Source organism: Pseudophryne corroboree, unplaced genomic scaffold (assembly GCF_028390025.1).
Source record: "Pseudophryne corroboree isolate aPseCor3 unplaced genomic scaffold, aPseCor3.hap2 scaffold_2221, whole genome shotgun sequence".
Lineage (NCBI taxonomy): Eukaryota > Metazoa > Chordata > Amphibia > Anura > Myobatrachidae > Pseudophryne > Pseudophryne corroboree.
The window spans coordinates 10,443-37,330 of NW_026968870.1; the positions used below are offsets into that span (position 1 = coordinate 10,443).

Here is a 26,888-nt window from a genome sequence, read left to right on the forward strand (position 1 = left end):
CATCATAGGTCACGCCCGCCGCATCATCGGTCATTCCACAAGCCAGGCAGCCCGCCCGCATCCACACCTACCCTCCCTCCTGCCCACCACGCTCCCGCATCCACACCTGCCCTGCCTCCTGCCCGCCACCCTCCCGCATCCGCACCTGCCGCCCGCATGCAGGCACCCACAGCTGTCCGCCTGCTGCTCAGTGCTCACAGCACTGTATGCAACCCCCGCCATTGAGGGACAGACCAGGAGGAGGACAGATGACGGTAGGGGCTAATATTTGTGGGGGAAAAAGTATGGGGAACCAATGTAACTTATGTGTGGGGCACTGTAACTTATTTGGGGAGGAATATATTGTATGTAGGGAGCAATGTAATTTATGTGGGGAGCAAAATGGTTTATGTAGGGTGCAATGTGTTTGTTTTTTCTATGGGGAATAATGTAATCGTTTTTTTCTGTGGAGGCCAATGTGTGTGTGTGTGTGTGTGTGTGTGTGTGTGTGTGTGTGTGTGTGTGTGTGTGTGAGGCTTTTTGTGTTACTGTGGGGGGCCAACGTCTTTGTTTTTTTCCCCGTGGGGGACTGATGGTGTGCCTTGGCAATTTAAAAATATTGTTCGGTGTGCCACGAGATAAAAAAAGGTTGAAAATCACTGATCTACACGTTTTAGCCCTGAATTTTCCAATGCCTATCTCTTTGCAAAAGAGAGATATCGGCAAGGAAAAGCTGCATTGTACTTTTGCATTTTTCTCCCAAACGAAAGACACTAGAATGAAAATTTTAAAGCCTCCTGTTAGTGCTTCATCTACACGTTATAGCCCTGAATTTTCCAATGCCTATCTCTTTGCAAAAGAGAGATATCGGCAAGGAAAAGCTGTATTGTACCTTTGCATTTTTCTCCCAAACGAAGGACACTAGAATGAAAATTTTAAAGCATCCTGTTAGTGCTTCATCTACACGTTATAGCCCTGAATTTTCCAATGCCTATCTCTTTGCAAAAGAGAGATATCTGCAAGGAAAAGCTGTATTGTACCTTTGCATTTTTCTCCCAAACGAAGGAAACTAGAATGAAAATTTTAAAGCCTCCTGTTAGTGCTTCATCTACACGTTATAGCTCTGAATTTTCCAATGCATATCTCTTTGCAAAAGAGAGATATCGGCAAGGAAAAACTGTATTGTACCTTTGCATTTTTCTCCCAAACGAAAGACACTAGAATGAAAATTTTAAAGCCTCCTGTTAGTGCTTCATCTACACGTTATAGCCCTGAATTTTCCAATGCCTATCTCTTTGCAAAAGAGAGATATCGGCAAGGAAAAGCTGTATTGTACCTTTGCATTTTTCTCCCAAACGAAGGACACTAGAATGAAAATTTAAAAGCCTCCTGTTAGTGCTTCATCTACACGGTACAGCCCTGAATTTTCCAATGCCTAGCTCTTTGCAAAAGAGAGATATTGGCAAGGAAAAGCTGCAATGTACCTTTGCATTTTTCTCCCAAACAAAGGACACTAGAATGAACATTTTAAAGCCTCCTGTTAGTACTTCATCTACACGTTATAGCCCTGAATTTTCCAATGCCTATCTCTTTGCAAAAGAGAGATATCGGCAAGGAAAAGCTGTATTGTACCTTTGCATTTTTCTCCCAAACGAAGGACACTAGAATGAAAATTTTAAAGCCTCCTGTTAGTGCTTCATCTACACGTTATAGCCCTGAATTTTCCAATGCCTATCTCTTTGCAAAAGAGAGATATCGGCAAGGAAAAGCTGTATTGTACCTTTGCATTTTTCTCCCAAACGAAAGACACTAGAATGAAAATTTTAAAGCCTCCTGTTAGTGCTTCATCTACACGTTATAGCCCTGAATTTTCCAATGCCTATCTCTTTGCAAAAGAGAGATATCGGCAAGGAAAAGCTGTATTGTACCTTTGCATTTTTCTCCCAAACGAAGGACACTAGAATGAAAATTTTAAAGCCTCCTGTTAGTGCTTCATCTACACGTTATAGCCCTGAATTTTCCAATGCCTATCTCTTTGCAAAAGAGAGATATCGGCAAGGAAAAGCTGTATTGTACCTTTGCATTTTTCGCCCAAACGAAGGACACTAGTATTAAAATTTTAAAGCCTCCTGTTAGTGCTTCATCTACACGTTATAGCCCTGAATTTTCCAATGCCTATCTCTTTGCAAAAGAGAGATATCGGCAAGGAAAAGCTGTATTGTACCTCTGCATTTTTCTCCCAAACGAAAGACACTAGAATGAAAATTTTAAAGCCTCCTGTTAGTGCTTCATCTACACGTTATAGCCCTGAATTTTCCAATGCCTATCTCTTTGCAAAAAAGAGATATCGGCAAGGAAAAGCTGTATTGTACCTTTGCATTTTTCTCCCAAACGAAGGACACTAGAATGAAAATTTAAAAGCCTCCTGTTAGTGCTTCATCTACACGTTATAGCCCTGAAATGGTAATTGACAAAAACAAACTACATTGTCACCAGAAGAGCAATGCAAAATGTACAAGTGATATATTAAAATCATCTTCCATCTTGAATTTCAATGATGCATTGGGACAACAATTTTGTGAGAAACATCTTCACCCATAAAGAAAGATTTTCTTAATTCCTTACCTGTGTGCTGATTAGATATTACCTTGTTTTCACATTAAACAGACTTCCACATGAGAAAGCAGCAAGGATGCAGTAACGTTTATGTTTCCTGGTGTCAACCTGTATTATTTCAGTAGACATTGAAATGAGGATGCATCTTGCTGCCTTTCCAATGTAGCAAGTTTAATTCAGTAATAGGTGAAAAACCATCCCTACAAAGGTGTTAATCAGAGACTTGGCTTTGTGGACACTTTTCAGAGAGCAAATTTGTTAGCATAAAAATAAAGTCAGAAAATGAAGAGCTGTTTAATCCTTCAATTGGACTTTTCTGCCAGCATAAATTTTTTCTCTGCAACCCACTGCTAAATTGTGCTTCCTAGCTGTTTTTTTATAAAATCACTTAATCAAATCTAACTCTGATTACATCAGAGAAGGCCAGGTACCCTACACCAATAAGAGGGGGTTTGAAATTTTGACTTGTCTACTTAAAGATCACCAAAATCTGATCACAAGGTCAATTACATCCCTGGGTGGGATTGAACCACCAACCTTTTGGTTAATAGCCAAACATGCTAACTGATTGCACCACAGAGACACCTCGTAAAAGTACGTACTGACAAAGGCTAATAAGCATTCATCTAGCCTAGTTTGCTGTCTGTTTCCACTTCTTTTTTCATGAGCCCCTCCCATTTATACCCTTGTGCACTATCCTGACTTCTCCTCTAGAACGTTTCCTAGAAAAACTTTAAAAAGTCATAAATCTGGAGAGTTTTTGTAAGAAACACATTGGTACTTTCCCATGATGAGTGAGTGCTTCAGGATCTCTTGCACTTACATGAGCAGCAGAGTACTGCAACGGAAGCATGCTGGGCCCATAACCCAGAGGTAGGCAGATTGAAACTATCCTCTGCTATATGCATTGTTTTTTGTTAATTAAAGTAATCCAAAACTGGGATTGATATTTTGGCTCTTTTATTTTTACTTAAAGTACAATAACTTTTACCATTTTAATTTGTTTTAATAGTATATTGACAGTATTGTTTTCTTTCAAAAATCCACTTAATTTTCTTTACCCTATTATTAAAATGGTAATTGACAAAAACAAACTACATTGTCACCAGAAGAGCAGTACAAAATGTACAAGTGATATATTAAAATCATCTTTCCAGCTTGAATTTCAATGATGCTTTGGTGCAACAATTTTGTGAGAAACATCTTCACCCATAAAGAAAGATTTTCTTAATTCCTTACCTGTGTGCTGATTAGATATCACCTTATTTTCACATTAAACAGACTTCCCCATGAGGACGCAGCAAGGATGCAGTGACGTTTATGTTTCCTGGTGTCAACCTGTATTATTTCAGTAGATATTGAAATGAGGATGCATCTTGCTGCCTTTCCAATGAAGCAAGTTTTATAAAAAACAGCTAGGAAGCACAATTTAGCAGTTGGTTGCAGAGAAAAAAATAACATTTTAAACCTACCGGTAATTTTTTTTTCTCGTAGTCCGTAGAGGATGATGGGGACTCCGTAAGGACCATGGGGGATAGACGGGCTCCGCAGCAGACATGGGCACTTTAAGAAAGACTTTAGATCTGGGTGTGCACTGGCTCCTCCCTCTATGCCCCTCCTCCATACCTCAGTTAGAGAAACTGTGCCCAGAGGAAACGGACAGTACGAGGAAAGGATTTTTGTTAATCCAAGGTCAAGATTCATACCAGCCACACCAATCACACCGTATAACTTGTGATATACTACCCAGTTAACAGTATGAAAACAACATAGCATCAGTCCAAGACCGATGAAAACTAACATATAACCCTTATGTAAGCAATAACTATATACAAGTCTTGCAGAAGTAGTCCGCACTTGGGACGGGCACCCAGCATCCTCTACGGACTACGAGAAAAAGATTTACCGGTAGGTTTAAAATCTTATTTTCTCTTACGTCCTAGAGGATGCTGGGGACTCCGTAAGGACCATGGGGATTATACCAAAGCTCCCAAACGGGCAGGAGAGTGGGGATGACTCTGCAGCAACGATTGAGCAAACAGGAGGTCCTCCTCAGCCAGGGTATCAAACTTATTGAACTTTGCAAAGGTGTTTGAACCCGACCAAGTAGCAGCTCGGCACACCTGTAGTGCCGAGACCCCTCGGGCAGCTGCCCAAGAAGAGCCCACCTTCCTAGTGGAATGGGCCTTGACTGAATTAGGCAACGGCAATCCCGCCATAGAATGCGCCTGCTGAATTGTGTTACAGATCCAGAGAGCAATAGTCTGCTTTGAAGCAGGGGTGCCAATCTTGTTGGCTGCATACAGGACAAACAGTGTTTCTGTTTTTCTGACTCTAGCCGTTCTGGCCACGTAAATTTTCAAAGCTCTGACCACATCAAGGGACTCGGAATCCTCCAAGTCACGCGTAGCTACAGGCACCACAATAGGTTGGTTCATATGAAAGGATGAGTCCACTTTTAGCAGGAATTGAGGACGGGTCCGCAATTCCGCTCTATCCATATGGAAAACCAGATAGGGGATTTTATGTGATAAAGCCGCTAATTCCGACACTCGCCTAGCGGAAGCCAAGGCTAATAACATGACCACCTTCCAAGTGACATATTTCAACTCCACCGTTTTAAGTGGTTCAAACCATAACCTTAACACCACGTTAAGGTCCCAAGGCACCACCGGAGGTACAAAAGGAGGCTGAATATGCAGTACTCCCTTCACAAAAGTTTGTACTTACTTCAGGAAGAGAGGCCAATTCCTTTTGAAAGAAAATGGATAAGGCCTAAATCTGAACCTTAATAGAGCCTAATTTTAGGCCCAAATTCACTCCAGTTTGTAGGAAGTGAAGGTAGTGGCCCAGGTGGAATTCTTCCGTAGGAGCATTCCTGGCCTCACACCAAGAAACATATTTTCGCCATATACAGTGATAATGTTTAGATGTCACGTCCTTCCTAGCCTTTATTAGCGTAGGAATGACCTCATCTGGAATACCCTTTTCCGCTAGGATCCGGCGTTCAACCGCCATGCCGTCAAACGCAGCCGCGGTAAGTCTTGGAACAGACAGGGCCCCTGTTGCAACAGGTCCTGTCTTAGAGGAAGTGGCCACGGATCTTCTGTGAGCATTTCCTGCAGATCTGGATACCAGGTCCTTCGTGGCCAATCTGGAACAATGAGAATTGTTCTCACTCCTCTTTTTCTTACTATTATCAACACCCAAGTATGAAAGGTAGAGGAGGAAATACATAAACCGACCGGAACACCCACGGTGTCACTAGGGCGTCTACAGCTACTGCCTGAGGGTCTCTTGACCTGGTGCAATACCTCTGTAGCTTTTTGTTGAGGCGGGATGCCATCATGTCTATCTGGGGTAGTCCCCACCGACTTGCAATCTGTGCGAAGACTTCCTGATGAAGTCCCCACTCTCCTGGATGTAGGTCGTGTCTGCAGAGGAAGTCTGCTTCCCAGTTGTCCACTCCCGGAATGAACACTGCTGACAGTGCGCTTACATGATTCTCCGCCCAGTGAAGAATTCTGGTGGCTTCCGCCATCGCCTCTCTGCTCCTTGTGCCGCCTTGGCGGTTTACATGAACTACTGCGGTGACGTTGTCTGACTGGATCAGAACTGGTTGGTCGCGAAGTAAGGTCTCCGCTTGACTGTGTTTGTGTTTTCCTCTGGTCAGCTCTGGTAAAAGTCAGATTTCTTTGTTTCAGATCTTCCTCTAGCCTTGTTCTTCTTTCGAGAGTTCCCTTGTGCTGCCTCAGTTGGATCTTCTTCACTTGACAGGGGGGTGCCCGAGCAGCGACCCTCCCCAGCTCTAGCCCAACTTCTACTTACCTGCCAGGTGAGATACTATGATCATGAAGGTGCTTCTCCCAGGGCAAGGCTCACCCATTGCACTCTGGGTGTGCTGCTCCTGCGATTTCCCCAAATGTGGGAAACTTGACTGCATAATTTGTGTTTCCCCTGGTCGGCTCTCGTATAATTCAGATCTCTTTGTCTCAGGTCTCTCTCCAGCCTAGTTTGCTGTCTGTTTCCACTTCTTTTTTCTTGAGCCCATCCCTTTTATACCCTTGTGCACTATCCTGACTTCTCCTCCTGTCTGCTTACTTTGTGCCTTCCAATGCACAATGCAAACTACAGGTAGTGCTAGAGGGCCCACACCCTTTTACTTGCCTTACAGAGCAGCTCTGGAGCTGTTACAGTGCCAAGCTGCTGCAAGAAATCAGCTTGAATGCTTCAGGGGCTGGGGCATGGCCAACATGAGCCCCACACCGAAGGAGGGTGGGGGTGTTTAATGTGAACTAAGGGTCAAACAAGCGCCGCAAAAGGCCGCCATGCCCTGCATACCCCTTTTCTCTTTTCATATGCAGATGAGGGTTCCAGCCAACTTTGGCCCATTGCTTGGATGACATCACCGTATGCAAATCCGTCTTCTACAGAACTTCCCCCAGGAATGCTTGTACTAGTTGTTGCATTTGGTTTGTTGTTTGGGGGTGCTACAGTATTAGGCAGCCTTCTGCCCTCCTATGTTCATCTGAAAATATGTGTTCTCCCTGCAGTTGTTGTCCCCAGATGAGAGTTCCCTTGTGCTGCCTCAGTTGAATCTCCTTTACTTGACAGAGATGTGCCTGAGCAGCGGCCCTCCCCAGCCCTATCCCAAATCATACTTATTTTTCATAGGAGATATCATGGTCATGAAGATTGTTCTCCCAGGGTGAGGTTAATTCATTGCATTTTGGGTATGCTGACCCCTGTGATTTCCCCAAATGTGGGAAACTCGACTGCATTATTTGTGGTAGTGGGGGACTGTGTTTGTGCTTTCCTCTGGTCAGCTCTGGTAAAAGTCAGATTTCTTTGTCTCAGATTTTCCTCTAGCCTTGTTCTTCTTTCGAGAGTTCCCTTGTGCTGCCTCAGTTTGATCTCCTTCACTTTACAGGGGGGTACCCGAGCAGCGACCCTCCCTAGCTCTAGCCCAACTCCTACTTACCTGCCAGGTGAGATACTATGATCATGAAGGTGCTTCTCCCAGGGCAAGGCTCACCCATTGCACTCTGGGTGTGCTGCTCCTGCGATTTCCCCAAATGTGGGAAACTAGACTGCATAATTTGTGTTTCCCCTGGTCGGCTCTCGTATAATTCAGATCTCTTTGTCTCTGGTCTCTCTCCAGCCTAGTTTGCTGTCTGTTTCCACTTCTTTTTCTTGAGCCGCTCCCTTCTATGCCTTTGCGCACTATCCTGACTTCTCCTCCTGTCTGCTTACTTTGTGCCTTCCAACGCACAATGCGAACTACAGGTAGTGCTGCAGGGCCCACACCCTTTTACTTGCCTTACAGAGCAGCTCTGGAGCTGTTACAGTGCCAAGCTGCTGCAAGAAATCAGCTTGAATGCTTCAGGGGCTGGGGCATAGCCAACATGAGCCCCACACCGAAAGAGGGTGGAGGTGTTTAATGCAAACTAGGGGACAGCCAAGCGCCGCAAAAGGCCACCATGCCCTGCACGCCCCTTTTCTCTTTTCATATGCAGACGAGGGTTGAAGCCAACTTTGACCCACTGCTTGGATGACATCACCATATGCAAATCCATCTGCGGCAGGCCTTCCCCCAGGAATGCTTGCACTAGTTGTTGCATTTGGTTTGTTGTTTGGGGGTGCTTCAGTATTAGGCAGCCTTCTGCCCTCCCATGTTCATCTGAAAATATGTGTTCTCCCTGCAGTTGTTGTCCCCAGATGAGAGTTCCCTTGTGCTGCCTCAGTTGAATCTCCTTTACTTGACAGAGATGTGCCTGAGCAGCGGCCCTCCCCAGCCCTATCCCAAATCATACTTATTTTGCATAGGAGATATCATGGTCATGAAGATTGTTCTCCCAGGGTGAGGTTCATTCATTGCATATTGGGTATGCTGACCCCTGTGATTTCCCCAAATGTGGGAAACTCGACTGCATTATTTGTGGTAGTTGGGGACTGTGTTTGTGCTATCCTCTGGTCAGCTCTGGTAAAAGTCAGATTTCTTTGTCTCAGATTTTCCTCTAGCCTTGTTCTTCTTTCGAGAGTTCCCTTGTGCTGCCTCAGTTGGATCTCCTTCACTTGACAGGGGGATGCCCGAGCAGCGACCCTCCCTAGCTCTAGCCCAACTCCTACTTACCTGCCAGGTGAGATACTATGATCATGAAGGTGCTTCTCCCAGGGCAAGGCTCACCCATTGCACTCTGGGTGTGCTGCCCCTGCGATTTCCTTAAATGTGGGAAACTTGACTGCATAATTTGTGTTTCCCCTGGTCGGCTCTCGTATAATTCAGATCTCTTTGTCTCAGGTCTCTCTCCAGCCTAGTTTGCTGTCTGTTTCCACTTCTTTTTTCTTGAGCACCTACCTTTCATACCCTTGTGCACTATCCTGACTTCTCCTCCTGTCTGCTTACTTTGTGCCTTCCAACGCACAATGCGAACTACAGGTGGTGCTGCAGGGCCCACACCCTTTTACTTGCCTTACAGAACAACTCTGGAGCTGTTACAGTGCCCAGCTGCTGCAAGAAATCAGCTTGAATGCTTCAGGGGATGGGGCATGGCCAACATGAGCCCCACACCAAAGGAGGGTGGGGGTGTTTAATGCGAACTAGGGGTCATCCAAGCACTGCAATAGGCCGCCATGCCCTACATGCCCCTTTTCTCTTTTCATATGCAGATGAGGGTTCCAGCCAACTTCGGCCCACTGCTTGGATGACATCACCGTATGCAAATCCGTATGCTGCAGACCTTCCCCCAGGAATGCTTGTACTAGTTGTTGCATATGGTTTGATATTTGATGGTGCTTCAGTATTAGGCAGCCTTCCGCCCTCCCATGTTCATCTGAAAAGATGTGGTCTCCCTGCAGTTGTTGTCCCCAGACGAGAGTTCCCTTGTGCTTCCTCAGTTGAATCTCCTTAACTTGACGGGGGAGGGGCTGCCCGAGCAGCCACCCTCCCCAGCCCTATCCCAACTCATACTTATTTTGCATATGAGGTCTCTTGATCATGAAGATTGTTCTCACAGGGTGAGGTTCATCCATTATATTTTAAAATAGGAAGGTACAAATTACATATTTGAATTGCATCTATGTGCTGGATTCAAATGTCCCCCCCCCCCTTCCTTCCTTTCTCAATTGTGCCCGTCAGCAGCTATTCTAAGGTTGCTGCCAATGGGTGTGACACATTACCGTATTTGCCGGCGTATAAGACGACTTTTTACCCCTGAAAAACATGCCTCCAAGCGGGGGGTCGTCTTATACGCCGGGGGTCGTCTTACACGCCGGGCGGGAAGTTGCGCTATGGGAAGTCGCGGAACAGGGGCGTGGCCTAGCATAAGGGGGCGTGGGCTCGCGGTCGGACCGCCGTTTTCAGCAATCCAGGGGGTTAAGAAGATGATGTCCCCCGTGAAGTGCCTCTATCTGTACGGTGAGTGTACGGCGCTGCCGGCGGGTGAAGCTGTGTGAAGTCCGGCTCCAACACAGGGACAGGAGCCAGGTGCTGCACGTATTGTTACAGTGCAGCACCCGGCTCATGTCACTGAGCAGGAGCCGACATTCAGCAGTGACAGGCGGTGCATAAGAAGGGGGGGGGGCGTAGGCAGGGGGGACAGCGGCAGCACTGCAGGGAAGCTGCAGGTGAGGGGGGCTTACAACTTTATGTGGTGGGTTAATACTGGTACTACAGGTACCTTGGATTCAAGGGCGGACCAGACAGCTGCTAGTGACAGGGAGACGGCAGGGACCAATCCAATCAGGCTTTGTATACAGCCAACCACAGTACTGCACCATTGTGCGGAAGAGGGGGTAGTCTTATATGGCGAGTACATAACAAACTCTATATTTTGAGTGGAAATGTTGGGGGGTCGTCTTATACGCCCAGTCGTCTTATACGCCGGCAAATACGGTAATTTCTTCTGTGGGGTACACTGGACTCCACAAGGATTCACATTGGGGTGTAGAGTAGGATCTTGATCTGAGGCACCAACCGGCTCAAAGCTTTTGACTGTTCCCAGGATGCTCAGCGCATTCTCCTCTATAACCCCGCTTCCATGAACAGGGAGCTCAGTTTGTAGTTGGTGCCTTCAGTAGCAGGCCACTTAACAGGGGCCTGCCTCAGGCAGCCTATTCTTAGCTATTAATTTTGACAAGAAAAGAAGAACTTGTTTTATGAGAATCTACAAGGGCTGCAGCAGGCTAGGTCTAATAGACATCTTTACTGCAGCTTCATCACTCCCAGCGGCGCTGTATACTCCCGTGCCCTGGTTGCTGGGTCACTGCAGCGGAGGCTCCGGTTTCATCCTAAGGTCAGTCACACACACACCACCCTTCAGGATCACGAGGCCGCTGATGAAAAGGAGCGTGGCCGTAGGGTTGGGCCGTGTGCGCACTGGGGTGGACACTGATTACTGGGCAGCCGCTCCACTAGCCACCAGGTACAGTTAAGGAGCACAGGTCTGGGGGTTTTTCTCCTATATTACCCCAATTTTGTACTGCCTGCAGCACATTGTGATAGGTAATAGGGCCTGATTCAGGTTGGATTGCAATCACAATAAGCGATCCAACTGCAAAAATTGCTAAGAGCATACGCATGTGCCTGCATTTTCTGCGGCACCCCACAGAGAATGCGATCGCCTCTGCCTGTCAATCGGGGCAGGGGGGGGAAGGGGGGTCAGCAACACTCCATTTCCATGTCAGGGATGGAGCGGTGCGGGGGCAAGGCTTCAAAATGGGGTCTGCAACGGAGGAGACACAGGGGGCGTGGTCACAGCGGCTGTATGACATCACATTCAGCCGCTGTGATCACAAAAATGGTGGCGGCTTCCTGCGCGCACATACAGTCTGCACCAGCAGGAGGCTACACCATTTTTTATGATCACGCTGAACTGCAGTGCGACTGCAATTACAGCATGGTCAAGAAGGGAGGCGTCATGCTGGGTGGCCATGCCCTGTCACTGTGCAGGAGCCAGCACCGCTCACACACTAGTCCCCGGGTGCAGCCCCCAACCCCCGGGACACCCGGAACAACAAAATGTAGATTCAGGCCACCAGGCCACGCCCCTACCTATGAAACCATGCCTCCTTTTTACCATTGCGCTGCTTATCTGCGCGCACTGCATTACAATCTCCCTCGCCACCTCTCTGGGTGTCACCAGTGATAGTGACACCTCTGCCATGCTTGTAGCAGCTGGTCCTAAGATCTACGCCTCAAGCCCTGAGTGTTTGCCCTTGTGACTTGTTGATCATCATAGCGAAGCAGATGCTTACAGAAAACTGCAGGGGCTTAGATTGAAAATAAAAAAATTGATGGGTATAAGGTAGAGAGGAGCGGGTTCGGTTCTCCGAGAACCGAATTCCCCACGAACTCCACGTGGTTTACACTGGTCCGAGGCAGGCTCGGTTGTTCCCGCCTGACTCGGAAAACCTGAACAAGGGAAAATGTCATCATCCCGCTGTCGGATTCTCGCGAGATTCGGATTCCATATAAAGAGCTGCGCGTTGCCGCCATTTTTACTCGTGCATTGAAGAGAGAGCGGAGAGGACGTGGCTATGTTCTCTCAGTGGAAATCTCAATATCAGTGCTCAGTATCAGTGGTTACTTATTGCTTCTCAGTAATACTAGTAGTGTGTCTCTCCTGCTCAGTGTCAGTTCTCAGTAGTATCCTCATCAGTGCTCAGTATCACTGCTCATTGCATTGTGGTGTTCTGTATACTACAGTAACATAGTAATATAGTAACATATAGTAACATAGTTTTTGAGGTTGAATAGAGGCAAATTGCCCATCGTGTTCAACCTGTTTTAAGTTGTGATGATTCTACATACTTGCTGAATAATGTTTTATGACTAGTTAGCTACTATAACTCATGTTACCCCCGGATTAACCATGTTGATATTTTAAGTATTATAACCTTGGATAGCTTTTTCATTCAGAAATGTATCCATTCCTTTTTTAAATCCAATTACAGAGTCCGCCATTACCACCTTCCCTGGCAGGGAATTCCACATCCTGATTGCCCTAACAGTGAAGAACCCTTTCCTCCATTGCGTTCTGAACTTTCCTCCAGTCGCAGCGAGTGACCACGTGTTCTTTTAATAAATAATTAATCTGATAACTCTTTGTTATGTATCTTTACATATTTGAAGATATTAATAATATCTCCTCTTAGGCACCTCTTTTCTAGTGTATACATATTCAGCCTAGTAAGTCTTTCCTTATAGTCCAGTACTTTTAGGCCTTTAATCAATTTAGTCTTCAGGATCTCTTGCACTTCCATGAGCAGCATAGTAGCGCAATGGAAGCATGCTGGGCCCATAACCCAGAGGTCGATTGATCGAAACTATCCTCTGCTATGTGCATTTTTTTTTTTTTATAATTAAAGTGATCAAAAACTGGGATTGATATTTTGGCTCTTTTATTTTTACTTAAAGTACAATAACTTTTATCATTTTAATTTGTTTTAATAGTATATTGACAGCATTGTTTTCTTTAAAAAATCCACTTAATTTTCTTTACCCTATTACTGAAATGGTAATTGACAAAAACAAACTACATTGTCACCAGAAGAGCAATGCAAAATGTACAAGTGATATATTAAAATCATCTTCCATCTTGAATTTCAATGATGCATTGGGACAACAATTTTGTGAGAAACATCTTCACCCATAAAGAAAGATTTTCTTAATTCCTTACCTGTGTGCTGGTTAGATATTACCTTGTTTTCACATTAAACAGACTTCCACATGAGAAAGCAGCAAGGATGCAGTAACGTTTATGTTTCCTGGTGTCAACCTGTATTATTTCAGTAGACATTGAAATGAGGATGCATCTTGCTGCCTTTCCAATGTAGCAAGTTTAATTCAGTAATAGGTGAAAAAACATTCCTACAAAGGTGTTAATCAGAGACTTGGCTTTGTGGACACTTTTCAGAGAGCAAATTTGTTAGCATAAAAATAAAGTCAGAAAATGAAGAGCTGTTTAATCACTCAATTGGACTTTTCTACCAGCATCATTTTTTTTCTCTGCAACCCACTGCTAAATTGTGCTTCCTAGCTGTTTTTTATAAAATCACTTAATCAAATCTAACTCTGATTACATCAGAGAAGGCCAGGTACCCTACACCATAAGAGGGGGTTTGAAATTTTGACTTGTCTACTTAAAGATCACCAAAATCTGATCACAAGGTCAATTACATCCCTGGGTGGGATTGAACCACCAACCTTTTGGTTAATAGCCAAACATGCTAACCGATTGCACCACAGAGACACCTCGTAAAAGTACATACTGACAAAGGCTAATAAGCATTCATCTAGAACGTTTCCTAGAAAAACTTTAAAAAGTCAATAATCTGGAGAGTTTTTGTAAGAAACACATTGGTACTTTCCCATGATGAGTGAGTGCTTCAGGATCTCTTGCACTTACATGGGCTATTAACCAAAACGTTGGTGGTTCAATCCCACCCAGGGATGTAATTGACCTTGTGATCAGATTTTGGTGATCTTTAAGTAGACAAGTCAAAATTTCAAACCCCCTCTTATGGTGTAGGGTACATGGCCTTCTCTGACGTAATCAGAGTTAGATTTAATTAAGTGATTTTATAAAAAAACAGCTAGGAAGCACAATTTAGCAGTGGGTTGCAGAGAAAAAAATAACATTTTAAACCTACCAGTCATTTTTTTTTCTCGTAGTCCGTAGAGGATGATGGGGACTCCGTAAGGACCATGGGGGATAGACGGGCTCCGCAGCAGACATGGGCACTTTAAGAAAGACTTTAGATCTGGGTGTGCACTGGCTCCTCCCTCTATGCCCCTCCTCCATACCTCAGTTAGAGAAACTGTGCTCAGAGGAGACGGACAGTACGAGGAAAGGATTTTTGTTAATCCAAGGTCAAGATTCATACCAGCCACACCAATCACACCGTATAACTTGTGATATACTACCCAGTTAACAGTATGAAAACAACATAGCATCAGTCCAAGACCGATGAAAACTAACATATAACCCTTATGTAAGCAATAACTATATACGAGTCTTGCAGAAGTAGTCCGCACTTGGGACGGGCACCCAGCATCCTCTACGGACTACGAGAAAAAGATTTACCGGTAGGTTTAAAATCTTATTTTCTCTTACGTCCTAGAGGATGCTGGGGAATCCGTAAGGACCATGGGGATTATACCAAAGCTCCCAAACGGGCAGGAGAGTGCGGATGACTCTGCAGCACCGATTGAGCAAACAGGAGGTCCTCCTCAGCCAGGGTATCAAACTTATAGAACTTTGCAAAGGTGTTTGAACCCGACCAAGTAGCAGCTCGGCACAGCTGTAGTGCCGAGACCCCTCGGGCAGCTGCCCAAGAAGAGCCCACCTTCCTAGTGGAATGGGCCTTGACTGAATTAGGCAACGGCAATCCCGCCATAGAATGCGCCTGCTGAATCGTGTTACAGATCCAGAGAGCAATAGTCTGCTTTGAAGCAGGGGTGCCAATCTTGTTGGCTGCATACAGGACAAACAGTGTTTCTGTTTTTCTGACTCTAGCCGTTCTGGCCACGTAAATTTTCAAAGCCCTGACCACATCAAGGGACTCGGAATCCTCCAAGTCACGCGTAGCCACAGGCACCACAATAGGTTGGTTCATATGAAAGGATGAGTCCACTTTTAGCAGGAATTGAGGACGGGTCCGCAATTCCGCTCTATCCATATGGAAAACCAGATAGGGGATTTTATGTGATAAAGCCGCTAATTCCGACACTCGCCTAGCGGAAGCCAAGGCTAATAACATGACCGCCTTCCAAGTGAGATATTTCAACTCCACCGTTTTAAGTGGTTCAAACCATAACCTTAACACCACGTTAAGGTCCCAAGGCACCACCGGAGGTACAAAAGGAGGCTGAATATGCAGTACTCCCTTCACAAAAGTTTGTACTTACTTCACGAAGAGAGGCCAATTCCTTTTGAAAGAAAATGGATAAGGCCAAAATCTGAACCTTAATAGAGCCTAATTTTAGGCCCAAATTCACTCCAGTTTGTAGGAAGTGAAGGAAGGGGCCCAGGTGGAATTCTTCCGTAGGAGCATTCCTGGCCTCACACCAAGAAACATATTTTCGCCATATACAGTGATAATGTTTAGATGTCACGTCCTTCCTAGCCTTTATTAGCATAGGAATGACCTCATCTGGAATACCCTTTTCCGCTAGGATCCGGCGTTCAACCGCCATGCCGTCAAACGCAGCCGCGGTAAGTCTTGGAACAGACAGGGCCCCTGTTGCAACAGGTCCTGTCTTAGAGGAAGTGGCCACGGATCTTCTGTGAGCATTTCCTGCAGATCTGGATACCAGGTCCTTCGTGGCCAATCTGGAACAATGAGAATTGTTCTCACTCCTCTTTTTCTTACTATTATCAATACCTTGGGTATGAGAGGTAGAGGAGGAAATACATAAACCGACCGGAACACCCACGGTGTCACTAGGGTGTCTACAGCTACTGCCTGAGGGTCTCTTGACCTGGTGCAATACCTCTGTAGCTTTTTGTTGAGGCGGGACGCCATCATGTCTATCTGGGGCAGTCCCCACCGACTTGAAATCTGTGCGAAGACTTCCTGATGAAGTCCCCACTCTCCTGGATGTAGGTCGTGTCTGCTGAGGAAGTCTGCTTCCCAGTTGTCCACTCCCGGAATGAACACTGCTGACAGTGCGCTTACATGATTCTCCGCCCAGCGAAGAATTCTGGTGGCTTCCGCCATCGCCACTCTGCTCCTTGTGCCGCCTTGGCGGTTTACATGAACTACTGCGGTGACGTTGTCTGACTGGATCAGAACTGGTTGGTCGCGAAGTAAGGTCTCCGCTTGACTGTGTTTGTGTTTTCCTCTGGTCAGCTCTGGTAAAAGTCAGATTTCTTTGTTTCAGATCTTCCTCTAGCCTTGTTCTTCTTTCGAGAGTTCCCTTGTGCTGCCTCAGTTGGATCTCCTTCACTTGACAGGGGGGTGCCCGAGCAGCGACCCTCCCCAGCTCTAGCCCAACTTCTACTTACCTGCCAGGTGAGATACTATGATCATGAAGGTGCTTCTCCCAGGGCAAGGCTCACTCATTGCACTCTGGGTGTGCTGCTCCTGCGATTTCCCCAAATGTGGGAAACTTGACTGCATAATTTGTGTTACCCCTGGTCGGCTCTCGTATAATTCAGATCTCTTTGTCTCAGGTCTCTCTCCAGCCTAGTTTGCTGTCTGTTTCCACTTCTTTTTTTCTTGAGTCCCTCCCTTTTATACCCTTGTGCACTATCCTGACTTCTCCTCCTGTCTGCTTACTGTCACGATCCGGGTATCTGGACGCCATTTCTTACCCATCAGATGCCTCCTAAGGCTGGCTCAGCGCTCCAGGACCGGATCCCATCTGTTATCCTAATGTTCACATTCCTGCATCCTCTCCTGTCTCTCTGAGACGCTGTCACAGTAACGCCTTATTACATCTGGCATGGCGTCTCCCGCGGCCTCCGCCGCCGTCCCTGAGCTTCTGCATGCAGAGTGTCAGAGTGGCGATTACGTCAGCCGCGGCCTCCGCTGTGTCCGCGTGGTTGGATGTGCACTTGTCAGCCTGGCGTCTCCTGTCTCCAGTGGTCGGCGCCGCCATTACTGTTTTCATTGCCACATGGATTACAAACCAAACTTCCCTCCAAGTGTCTGCATGGGCGCAGCCATCTTGGATTCTGTCAGCTGATCATTTCCTCAAATCTGTTGTCAGTATTGTTAATCTGCATAATTGCCTAGCCAATCCCTTCCTTGCTGCAGGTATAAATACACTGTGCCTGAGCAAGGAAGGCGTCAGTGCTTTGGTTGTCAAACCTAGTTCCTGTTTGTCTCTCTCCTGTGATTGTCTTCCAGGTTCCAGCTCCTGTCTCAAGACTTCCACCATAGAGACCCGCACCAGCATTCCACCTGCGGTGTAGCCTGACTCTCCAATCCATTGTGGATTCATCTGTTTCCAGCTACAACATTACCTGCTTCCAGCTCAGCTTCCAGCAGAGTACAGCTTCCCTTAAAGGGCCGGTGTCCTTTCTACACTTTACCACTCTCCACCGGTATTATTATTTCTCCGCTCTCAAGTTCTACATTTCAGTTCATATTTCATCGCTCCCAAGTTCATTTATTATTTAACTGGTTCCAGCCAGTATCCACTCCGTGCTAACAACAGTCTGGTTCCAGCCAGTATCCACAGCAGCTGTTTTACCTTCAGCAACCCAGCTTTTCCTGGAACACCAGCTGGCACAATCCTGGGTTATCTCCATTGCTACAGTCGGGCCTGGTAAGGACTTTCCATCTAGAAGATCATAAGAACTATCTCACACTACCAGTGCCCTGTGGCTCCTGCCATCCTGTAGTACCCAGGAACTGTATTTATTATTTGCTGACTTTTACGTTTTCTTTTACTGCTGCTGTGTTGCGGAGTTGTCATAATAAACATCATTGACTTTTATCCAAGTTGTCGTGGTCACGCCTTCGGGCAGTTATTATTCATGTTACTTACATGTCCAGGGGTCTGATACAACCTCTCAGGTTCCGGTACATCTCAGCCCCTACAACTGAGGCTGCCTCCCGTCAGCTCAGGCCCTCAGTTGTGACAGTAAGCACTGACCTAATGAATCCAGCCGGAGACCAGGATCAAGCGGCCAGGCCGATGCAAGAACTGGCAGCCCGACTAGAACATCAGGAGGCTGCACAGGGCCACATCATCCGCTGTCTCCAGGATCTCTCTACTCGGCTGGATGGGATTCAGACAACTCTCCGTGGATCAGGCGCATCTGGTGCGTCAACCACAGTGACTCCAGCTATAACCCCACCCACCTTACCCATTTCTGCTCCACGTCTTCATCTTCCAACGCCAGCAAAATTTGACGGATCTCCAAGATTCTGCAGGGGATTTCTCAACCAGTGTGTGATTCAGTTTGAGCTACAACCTGGCAATTTTCCCAGTGACCGTACAAAAATTGCCTACATCATCTCTCTTCTCAGTGGCTCCGCCCTTGACTGGGCATCACCGTTATGGGAGAGGTCCGACACCCTGCTATCTTCTTACACTGCATTCGTGTCAACATTCAGGCGCATCTTCGACGAGCCAGGCCGGGTAACCTCAGCTTCATCCGAGATTCTCCGTTTACGCCAGGGGTCACGTACTGTAGGACAATATCTGATACAGTTCCAGATCCTGGCATCCGAACTGGCATGGAACGACGAGGCCCTGTATGCTGCATTCTGGCATGGCTTATCTGAGCTTATTAAAGATGAGTTAGCTACCAGAGACTTACCTTCTAAGTTAGATGAGCTAATCTCACTCTGCACGAAAGTTGATTTACGTTTCAGAGAGAGAGCAACTGAGCGTGGAAGATCATCTGCTCCAAAATCTTCTGCTCCTCCTCTTCGTCAACTGTCACCATCTAAAGATGAGCCCATGCAAATTGGCCGTTCCCGTTTAACTCCTGCTGAGCGCCGAAGACGTCTCTCTGAGTCTCTTTGTCTTTACTGTGCAGCTCCGTCTCACACCATCAATGCCTGTCCCGAACGTCCGGGAAAACTCCAAACCCTAGCTCGCCCAGGAGAGGGCCGGCTAGGAGTAATGATCTCCTCTCCATCTCCTCATGATTGTAATCTCCCAGTCTCGCTTCAAGTTGCTCAACGTTATCGGAACGTCATTGCTCTCCTTGATTCCGGGGCAGCTGGGAACTTTATTACTGAAGCCTATGTTAAACGGTGGTCCCTACCCACCGAGAGACTTCCTTCCTCCTTTTCCTTAACTGCCGTGGATGGCAGTAAAATTTTTGATACTGTTATTGCTCTAAGGACTCTACCAGTTCGTCTGAAAGTGGGAGTTCTTCATTCCGAACTTATTTCACTTTTAGTGATTCCAAGAGCCACACATCCTGTGGTCCTGGGCCTTCCATGGCTCCGTCTTCACAATCCTACAATTGATTGGACGACTACGCAAATCCTGGCATGGGGTTCCTCCTGTGCAGAGACATGTTTGTTTAAAGTATTGCCTGTCTGTTCTTCCTCCCCCAGGTCATCTGATGTTCCACCTCCTCCATATCAAGATTTCACGGATGTGTTCAGTAAAGCTTCTGCTGATATCCTTCCTCCTCATAGAGAATGGGACTGCCCGATTGATCTCGTTCCAGGGAAGGTTCCACCTCGAGGCCGAACTTATCCGTTGTCTCTGCCTGAGACGCATTCTATGGAGGAATACATTAAAGAGAACCTAGCAAAGGGGTTCATTCGACCTTCTTCTTCCCCAGCCGGCGCAGGCTTCTTTTTTGTAAAAAAGAAAGATGGTGGTCTGCGGCCGTGCATCGACTACAGAGGTTTGAACGACATTACCATCAAGAACCGTTATCCTTTTCCCCTGATTACTGAGCTCTTTGACAGAGTTAGCGGAGCTACCATCTTTACAAAGCTGGACTTGCGAGGTGCATACAATCTCATCCGGATCCGTGAGGGTGACGAGTGGAAGACCGCCTTTAACACCCGTGACGGACATTATGAGTACCTCGTCATGCCCTTCGGATTGAGCAATGCTCCAGCTGTCTTCCAGCATTTTGTCAATGAGATTTTCAGAGACATTCTATACCGTCATGTCGTGGTCTATCTAGACGATATCCTCATTTTTGCCAATGATTTAGAGGAACATCGTTTTTGGGTTAAAGAGGTTCTGTCCCGTCTCCGTGTCAATCATCTCTATTGCAAATTAGAAAAATGCGTCTTTGAAGTCAAGTCCATTCCGTTTCTAGGGTACATTGTGTCCGGTTCCGGACTAGAGATGGATCCTGAGAAACTACAAGCAATTCAGAATTGGCCGGTACCCTTAACCCTCAAAGGGGTCCAGAGGTTCTTAGGGTTCGCCAATTATTACCGAAAGTTTATACGAGACTTTTCCACCATTGTGGCGCCTATTACTGCTTTCACCAAGAAGGGTGCTAACCCGTCCAAGTGGTCTGAAGAAGCCATGCAAGCTTTTCATCTTTTAAAACAGAGGTTCATCTCTGCGCCTGTCCTGAAACAGCCTGACATCGACTCTCCTTTCATCCTAGAGGTGGATGCCTCCTCCGTTGGAGTAGGAGCGGTGTTATCTCAGAGGGCTAAAGATGGCCATTTACATCCTTGCAGTTTCTTCTCCCGGAAGTTCTCCCCAGCTGAGCGCAACTATGCCATTGGCGACCAGGAGTTGCTAGCCATCAAGCTCGCTCTAGAAGAGTGGAGGTATCTGTTGGAGGGAGCTTCTCATTTAATCACCATACTTACAGACCACAAGAACCTTTTATACCTGAAGGGCGCACAATGTCTCAACCCTCGTCAGGCCAGATGGGCACTTTTCTTTTCCAGGTTCGACTTTAAACTCCAGTTCTGTCCGGGCTCTCAGAATCGCAAGGCCGATGCCCTTTCCCGCTCATGGGAGCAAGAAAATGAGTCAGAGTCTTCAGACAAGCATCCTATTATAAATCCGTTGGCATTCTCCACGGTAGGGATGGACTCTACGCCCCCATCAGGGAAAAGTTTTGTGAAGCCGATGCTAAGGAAGAAGCTCATGCATTGGGCCCATGCTTCCCGTTTTGCCGGACATACAGGTATCCAAAAAACCCTGGAGTTTATCTCTAGGTCCTATTGGTGGCCAACTCTGAAAAAGGACGTCTTGGAGTTTATTGCATCTTGCCCAAAGTGTGCCCAACATAAAGTATCCCGCCAGTCGCCTGCGGGGCAACTGGTTCCACTATCCGTTCCCCGTCGACCATGGACCCACTTGTCGATGGATTTCATTACAGACTTACCCATGTGCAACAAGTTCAATACCATCTGGGTGGTAGTTGACCGGTTCACCAAGATGGCACACTTCATTCCTCTCACCGGTCTTCCGTCAGCTTCCAAGTTGGCTCAAGTATTCATACAAGAGATCTTCCGACTCCACGGTCTTCCTGAAGAAATTATTTCAGATCGAGGAGTTCAATTCACAGCCAAATTCTGGCGAAGTTTATGTCAAGTCCTCCAAGTCAAGCTAAAGTTTTCCACGGCTTACCATCCTCAGACCAATGGTCAAACCGAGAGGGTGAATCAGGACTTGGAGGCCTTCCTCCGCATCTATGTGTCCTCCTCTCAAGATGACTGGGTTCAATTACTTCCCTGGGCCGAGTTCTGTCATAACAACCAGTATCATTCTTCATCTGCTTCAACACCATTCTTCACTAACTTTGGATTCCACCCTAAAGTTCCTGAGTTCCAACCGCTTCCAGCAACTTCTGTTCCCGCAGTGGATATCACCTTGCATCAGTTTGCCAATATCTGGAAGAGCGTACGATCAGCTCTGCTCAAGGCATCGTTCAGGTACAAGAAGTTTGCGGATAAGAAGCGTCGAGCAGTTCCTGCTCTCAAGGTGGGTGATCGGGTATGGTTATCCACGAAGAATTTGAGGTTAAGAGTTCCCAGTATGAAGTTTGCACCTCGCTATATCGGTCCTTTCAAGATTGAACAAGTCATCAATCCTGTTGCTTACAGACTCCAGTTGCCTCCCTTCTTAAAAATACCCAGGACATTCCATGTTTCCCTGTTGAAACCGCTGATCTTGAATCGGTTTCATTCCTCACTTCCTCCAACTCCGAAAGTCCAAACTCAACGAGGCGTTGAGTATGAAGTGGCCAAGATCCTGGACTCACGTCACCGTTACGGTCAACTACAATATCTTATTGACTGGAAGGGTTATGGTCCTGAGGAACGTTCATGGACCAATGCTTCTGATGTCCATGCTCCTGCCTTGGTCCGGAGATTCCATTCCAAGTTTCCTCAAAAGCCAAAGAAGTGTCCTGGGGCCACTCCTAAAGGGGGGGGTGCTGTCACGATCCGGGTATCTGGACGCCATTTCTTACCCATCAGATGCCTCCTAAGGCTGGCTCAGCGCTCCAGGACCGGATCCCATCTGTTATCCTAATGTTCACATTCCTGCATCCTCTCCTGTCTCTCTGAGACGCTGTCACAGTAACGCCTTATTACATCTGGCATGGCGTCTCCCGCGGCCTCCGCCGCCGTCCCTGAGCTTCTGCATGCAGAGTGTCAGAGTGGCGATTACGTCAGCCGCGGCCTCCGCTGTGTCCGCGTGGTTGGATGTGCACTTGTCAGCCTGGCGTCTCCTGTCTCCAGTGGTCGGCGCCGCCATTACTGTTTTCATTACCACATGGATTACAAACCAAACTTCCCTCCAAGTGTCTGCATGGGCGCAACCATCTTGGATTCTGTCAGCTGATCATTTCCTCCAATCTGTTGTCAGTATTGTTAATCTGCATAATTGCCTAGCCAATCCCTTCCTTGCTGCAGGTATAAATACACTGTGCCTGAGCAAGGAAGGCGTCAGTGCTTTGGTTGTCAAACCTAGTTCCTGTTTGTCTCTCTCCTGTGATTGTCTTCCAGGTTCCAGCTCCTGTCTCAAGACTTCCACCATAGAGACCCGCACCAGCATTCCACCTGCGGTGTAGCCTGACTCTCCAATCCATTGTGGATTCATCTGTTTCCAGCTACAACATTACCTGCTTCCAGCTCAGCTTCCAGCAGAGTACAGCTTCCCTTAAAGGGCCGGTGTCCTTTCTACACTTTACCACTCTCCACCGGTATTATTATTTCTCCGCTCTCAAGTTCTACATTTCAGTTCATATTTCATCGCTCCCAAGTTCATTTATTATTTAACTGGTTCCAGCCAGTATCCACTCCGTGCTAACAACAGTCTGGTTCCAGCCAGTATCCACAGCAGCTGTTTTACCTTCAGCAACCCAGCTTTTCCTGGAACACCAGCTGGCACAATCCTGGGTTATCTCCATTGCTACAGTCGGGCCTGGTAAGGACTTTCCATCTAGAAGATCATAAGAACTATCTCACACTACCAGTGCCCTGTGGCTCCTGCCATCCTGTAGTACCCAGGAACTGTATTTATTATTTGCTGACTTTTACGTTTTCTTTTACTGCTGCTGTGTTGCGGAGTTGTCATAATAAACATCATTGACTTTTATCCAAGTTGTCGTGGTCACGCCTTCGGGCAGTTATTATTCATGTTACTTACATGTCCAGGGGTCTGATACAACCTCTCAGGTTCCGGTACATCTCAGCCCCTACAACTGAGGCTGCCTCCCGTCAGCTCAGGCCCTCAGTTGTGACACTTACTTTGTGCCTTCCAATGCACAATGCAAACTACAGGTAGTGCTACAGGGCCCACACCCTTTTACTTGCCTTACAGAGCAGCTCTGGAGCTGTTACAGTGCAAAGCTGCTGCAAGAAATCAGCTTGAATGCTTCAGGGGCTGGGGCATGGCCAACATGAGCCCCACACCGAAGTAGGGTGGGGGTGTTTAATGTGAACTAAGGGTCAAACAAGCGCCGCAAAAGGCCGCCATGCCCTGCATACCCCTTTTCTCTTTTCATATGCAGATGAGGGTTCCAGCCAACTTTGGCCCACTGCTTGGATGACATCACCGTATGCAAATCCGTCTTCTGCAGAACTTCCCCCAGGAATGCTTGTACTAGTTGTTGCATTTGGTTTGTTGTTTGGGGGTGCTTCAGTATTAGGCAGCCTTCTGCCCTCCCATGTTCATCTGAAAATATGTGTTCTCCCTGCAGTTGTTGTCCCCAGATGAGAGTTCCCTTGTGCTGCCTCAGTTGAATCTCCTTTACTTGACAGAGATGTGCCTGAGCAGCGGCCCTCCCCAGCCCTATCCCAAATCATACTTATTTTGCATAGGAGATATCATGGTCATGAAGATTGTTCTCCCAGGGTGAGGTTCATTCATTGCATTTTGGGTATGCTGACCCCTGTGATTTCCCCAAATGTGGGAAACTCGACTGCATTATTTGTGGTAGTGGGGGACTGTGTTTGTGTTTTCCTCTGGTCAGCTCTGGTAAAAGTCAGATTTCTTTGTTTCAGATCTTCCTCTAGCCTTGTTCTTCTTTCGAGAGTTCCCTTGTGCTGCCTCAGTTGGATCTCCTTCACTTGACAGGGGGGTGCCCGAGCAGCGACCCTCCCCAGCTCTAGCCCAACTTCTACTTACCTGCCAGGTGAGATACTATGATCATGAAGGTGCTTCTCCCAGGGCAAGGCTCACTCATTGCACTCTGGGTGTGCTGCTCCTGCGATTTCCCCAAATGTGGGAAACTTGACTGCATAATTTGTGTTACCCCTGGTCGGCTCTCGTATAATTCAGATCTCTTTGTCTCAGGTCTCTCTCCAGCCTAGTTTGCTGTCTGTTTCCACTTCTTTTTTCTTGAGCCCCTCCCTTTTATACCCTTGTGCACTATCCTGACTTCTCCTCCTGTCTGCTTACTTTGTGCCTTCCAATGCACAATGCAAACTACAGGTAGTGCTACAGGGCCCACACCCTTTTACTTGCCTTACAGAGCAGCTCTGGAGCTGTTACAGTGCCAAGCTGCTGCAAGAAATCAGCTTGAATGCTTTAGGGGCTGGGGCATGGCCAACATGAGCCCCACACCGAAGGAGGGTGGGGGTGTTTAATGTGAACTAAGGGTCAAACAAGCGCTGCAAAAGGCCGCCATGCCCTGCATACCCCTTTTCTCTTTTCATATGCAGATGAGGGTTCCAGCCAACTTTGGCCCACTGCTTGGATGACATCACTGTATGCAAATCCGTCTTCTGCAGAACTTCCCCCAGGAATGCTTGTACTAATTGTTGCATTTGGTTTGTTGTTTGTGGGTGCTTCAGTATTAGGCAGCCTTCTGCCCTCCCATGTTCATCTGAAAATATGTGTTCTCCCTGCAGTTGTTGTCCCCAGATGAGAGTTCCCTTGTGCTGCCTCAGTTGAATCTCCTTTACTTGACAGAGATGTGCCTGAGCAGCGGCCCTCCCCAGCCCTATCCCAAATCCTACTTATTTTGCATAGGAGATATCATGGTCATGAAGATTGTTCTCCCAGGGTGAGGTTCATTCATTGCATTTTGGGTAAGCTGACCCCTGTGATTTCCCCAAATGTGGGAAACTCGACTGCATTATTTGTGGTAGTGGGGGACTGTGTTTGTGTTTTCCTCTGGTCAGCTCTGGTAAAAGTCAGATTTCTTTGTCTCAGATTTTCCTCTAGCCTTGTTCTTCTTTCGAGAGTTCCCTTGTGCTGCCTCAGTTTGATCTCCTTCACTTTACAGGGGGGTACCCGAGCAGCGACCCTCCCCAGCTCTAGCCCAACTCCTACTTACCTGCCAGGTGAGATACTATGATCATGAAGGTGCTTCTCCCAGGGCAAGGCTTACCCATTGCACGATGGGTGTGCTGCTCCTGCGATTTCCCCAAATGTGGGAAACTTGACTGCATAATTTGTTTTTCCCCTGGTCGGCTCTCGTATAATTCAGATCTCTTTGTCTCAGGTCTCTCTCCAGCCTAGTTTGCTGTCTGTTTCCACTTCTTTTTCTTGAGCCGCTCCCTTCTATGCCCTTGCGCACTATCCTGACTTCTACTCCTGTCTGCTTACTTTGTGCCTTCCAACGCACAATGCGAACTACAGGTAGTGCTGCAGGGCCCACACCCTTTTACTTGCCTTACAGAGCAGCTCTGGAGCTGTTACAGTGCCCAGCTGCTGCAAGAAATCAGCTTGAATGCTTCAGGGGCTGGGTCATAGCCAACATGAGCCCCACACCGAAGGAGGGTGGAGGTGTTTAATGCAAACTAGGGGTCAGCCAAGCGCCGCAAAAGGCCACCATGCCCTGCACGCCCCTTTTCTCTTTTCATATGCAGACGAGGGTTGAAGCCAACTTTGACCCACTGCTTGGATGACATCACCATATGCAAATCCATCTGCGGCAGGCCTTCCCCCAGGAATGCTTGCACTAGTTGTTGCATTTGGTTTGTTGTTTGGGGGTGCTTCAGTATTAGGCAGCCTTCTGCCCTCCCATGTTCATCTGAAAATATGTGTTCTCCCTGCAGTTGTTGTCCCCAGATGAGAGTTCCCTTGTGCTGCCTCAGTTGAATCTCCTTTACTTGACAGAGATGTGCCTGAGCAGCGGCCCTCCCCAGCCCTATCCCAAATCATACTTATTTTGCATAGGAGATACCATGGTCATGAAGATTATTCTCCCAGGGTGAGGTTCATTCATTGCATTCTGGGTATGCTGACCCCTGTGATTTCCCCAAATGTGGGAAACTCGACTGCATTATTTGTGGTAGTGGGGGACTGTGTTTGTGTTTTCCTCTGGTCAGCTCTGGTAAAAGTCAGATTTCTTTGTTTCACATCTTCCTCTAGCCTTGTTCTTCTTTCGAGAGTTCCCTTGTGCTGCCTCAGTTGGATCTCCTTCACTTGACAG

General features: G+C 47.1%; 12 non-coding genes across 12 annotated transcripts; 11 read left to right on the plus strand and 1 right to left on the minus strand.

Moving 5' to 3' along the window:
- Positions 1–6,415: 6,415 nt before the first annotated feature.
- Positions 6,416–6,578, plus strand: LOC135008431 (U1 spliceosomal RNA). Its single transcript, XR_010208188.1, has one exon. It is a non-coding gene; the product is annotated as a U1 spliceosomal RNA (small nuclear RNA).
- Positions 6,579–7,252: 674 nt separating this feature from the next.
- LOC135008428 (U1 spliceosomal RNA) lies at positions 7,253–7,416 on the plus strand. Its single transcript, XR_010208185.1, has one exon. It is a non-coding gene; the product is annotated as a U1 spliceosomal RNA (small nuclear RNA).
- Positions 7,417–7,568: 152 nt separating this feature from the next.
- On the plus strand, positions 7,569–7,731 carry LOC135008437 (U1 spliceosomal RNA). Its single transcript, XR_010208193.1, has one exon. It is a non-coding gene; the product is annotated as a U1 spliceosomal RNA (small nuclear RNA).
- A 673-nt stretch (positions 7,732–8,404) lies between these two features.
- On the plus strand, positions 8,405–8,568 carry LOC135008439 (U1 spliceosomal RNA). Its single transcript, XR_010208195.1, has one exon. It is a non-coding gene; the product is annotated as a U1 spliceosomal RNA (small nuclear RNA).
- A 152-nt stretch (positions 8,569–8,720) lies between these two features.
- Positions 8,721–8,883, plus strand: LOC135008438 (U1 spliceosomal RNA). The gene has a single exon (XR_010208194.1). It is a non-coding gene; the product is annotated as a U1 spliceosomal RNA (small nuclear RNA).
- Positions 8,884–13,773: 4,890 nt separating this feature from the next.
- Positions 13,774–13,847, minus strand: TRNAN-AUU (transfer RNA asparagine (anticodon AUU)). The gene has a single exon. It is a non-coding gene; the product is annotated as a tRNA-Asn (tRNA).
- A 2,749-nt stretch (positions 13,848–16,596) lies between these two features.
- Positions 16,597–16,759, plus strand: LOC135008432 (U1 spliceosomal RNA). Its single transcript, XR_010208189.1, has one exon. It is a non-coding gene; the product is annotated as a U1 spliceosomal RNA (small nuclear RNA).
- A 7,551-nt stretch (positions 16,760–24,310) lies between these two features.
- On the plus strand, positions 24,311–24,474 carry LOC135008427 (U1 spliceosomal RNA). Its single transcript, XR_010208184.1, has one exon. It is a non-coding gene; the product is annotated as a U1 spliceosomal RNA (small nuclear RNA).
- A 152-nt stretch (positions 24,475–24,626) lies between these two features.
- Positions 24,627–24,789, plus strand: LOC135008434 (U1 spliceosomal RNA). Its single transcript, XR_010208190.1, has one exon. It is a non-coding gene; the product is annotated as a U1 spliceosomal RNA (small nuclear RNA).
- Positions 24,790–25,463: 674 nt separating this feature from the next.
- Positions 25,464–25,627, plus strand: LOC135008446 (U1 spliceosomal RNA). Its single transcript, XR_010208202.1, has one exon. It is a non-coding gene; the product is annotated as a U1 spliceosomal RNA (small nuclear RNA).
- A 152-nt stretch (positions 25,628–25,779) lies between these two features.
- On the plus strand, positions 25,780–25,942 carry LOC135008442 (U1 spliceosomal RNA). The gene has a single exon (XR_010208198.1). It is a non-coding gene; the product is annotated as a U1 spliceosomal RNA (small nuclear RNA).
- Positions 25,943–26,615: 673 nt separating this feature from the next.
- On the plus strand, positions 26,616–26,779 carry LOC135008445 (U1 spliceosomal RNA). Its single transcript, XR_010208201.1, has one exon. It is a non-coding gene; the product is annotated as a U1 spliceosomal RNA (small nuclear RNA).
- Positions 26,780–26,888: the final 109 nt, after the last annotated feature.